Source organism: Gallinula chloropus (assembly GCF_964237585.1).
Source record: "Gallinula chloropus genome assembly, chromosome: 31".
NCBI lineage: Eukaryota > Metazoa > Chordata > Aves > Gruiformes > Rallidae > Gallinula > Gallinula chloropus.
The window spans coordinates 1,755,975-1,758,191 of NC_140116.1; positions in this window are offsets into that span (position 1 = coordinate 1,755,975).

The window sequence follows — 2,217 nt, forward strand, 5'->3', positions numbered from 1 at the left end:
AAGACACAAAAAGTTTGGATACAAAAACATCCAGATACAAGAATTTTTGGATAGGAAAATCTTTGAATATAAAAATCTCTGGATAGGAAAATATTTCGATAGGGAAATAGGGATGGGATGTGCAGCTATGGAAGTGTTTGGGCGTGAAGATGTTGAGAGAGGAAAATACTGAGAGATTAAAATATTCAGATATCGAAATATCCAGAGAATAAAATATTCAGAGATCAAAATATTGAGAGATTAAAATATTCAGATATCAAAATATTCAGATATAAAAATATTCAGAGATCAAGATATCCAGAGATTAAAATATTCAGAGATTAAAATTTTCAGATATCAAAATATTCAGATAATAAAATATTCAAATATCAAATTATTCAGATATCAAAATATTCAGAGATCAAAATATCGAGAGATTAAAATATTCAGATATAAAAATATTCAGGTAATAAAATATTCAGAGATCAAAATATTCAGAGATCAACATATCCAGAGATTAAAATATTCAGAGATTAAAATATTCAGATATCAAAATATTCAGATACCCCAAAAAAATCAGACACAGAAATATTCAGATACAAAATCTTTGGAGATGAAGATCTCTGGCTGTGAAAATCTTCAGAGATGAAAATCTTCAGGGGTTAAATCCACTGAGAGGAAAATCCCAGCTGGGAAGAGAAACCTTCAGGTCTCAACATTTCCCACCTGGGATTTTCTGGGTTAAAATATCTGCAGAGAGGGAAATATTGAGGAAAATTATCAGATAACCCAGGGAGAGATAGAGAGAGAGATGTAAAATACATCTAATAAGAGAGAATAGGGATAATTGATATTATATTCTATATTATATATATTTTTATATAATATATTCTATATTATACAAAATATTACATAGAATATGGAATATAAAATATAATATATAATAAATTATTATATATTCTATAGAATATATATAATATATACTGTATATATTATATTATATATAATATATAGTGTATATAGTATATATATTATATATACTATATATAATATATATAATATATTATATATACTATATATACTATGTATTATATATAATATATAATAAATTATTATATATTATATAATATCTATAATATCTAATGTATAATATAAATAAATCTAGTAATAAAAATCCAGATTGAACTTGTTTTTTCCAGGTATTTAAAGTTCAGGGGCAGAAACGCAGCTGGAGCAGCTGCTCTGAGGGGCTGGAGCCAGAGGTGCAGCCAGGAACCGGCATCAGCCCCAACATCCTGGTGGAAAAAGGTCAAATAGAAACGATTTGGCCCAAAAAGAGAGTCGGGGGGGTCAGGAAGGGGCAGGGGGGGGGGGATGGGGGGTGGGAAGGGTAATCTGGGGGATGGGAAGGAGCTGGGGGGGTGGGGACACTGGGGATGGGGGGAAGCGGCTCCCAGGGGTGGTTCTGCCCCCGCCCCCCCCCTCTGCTCCTTCCCAAGGGGATGCGGAGCTGGAGGAGGCTGAAGGTGAGGATGAGGATGAGGATGGCCGGAGCCTTCGCTCCCCCCCCGGGCTCCTCCCGCCGCCTCGTTTCTCTTTGTGCCTCTTTGTTTCTCCAGCGCTCCGGCTCTTTGTCTCCTCCAGCTGCCTCCTTCCTCCTCCTCCTCCTCCTCCTCTTCCTCCTCCTCCTCCTCTTCCTCTTCCTCCTCCTCTTCATCTTCCTCCTCCTCCCGGTGGGACAGGGCCCGGGGGGGGGGCAGGATCTGCCCCCCAGGCTGGGTACCAGGGCAATCCCCCCCCCCTGCCCCACAACTCCCCATCCCCAAACGGGGGTCAACCCCCCCCCCCCCTCAGGTGAGCTCAGGTTTGGGGGGGGGGCGGGATGTGGGTCCCCAGTGATGGGGGGGGGCGCAGCTGGGACACTCTGGGTTTGGGGTACCCAACCCCATCGCTGCCCCGAAGCGGCTGCGGCCACTTCCCACCCCGAATTCCCCCCCCCCCCGACCCACACTCTGCCCCCCCCAACCCCAAACCCCCTTCCCCAGCCGCCCCCCAACCCCAATCTAACCCCAAACCCCCTCCCCAAGCCCCCTCCCACAGCCCCAAACTCCCCCAAACCCCAAGCCCCCTCCCCAAAACCCCCTCCCCAGCCTCAAAACCCCCCCAAACTCCCTCCCCCAGCCCCCAAACCCCCTCCCCAACCCCAACCCCCCCCTTCCCCAGCCCCCAAGCCCCCCC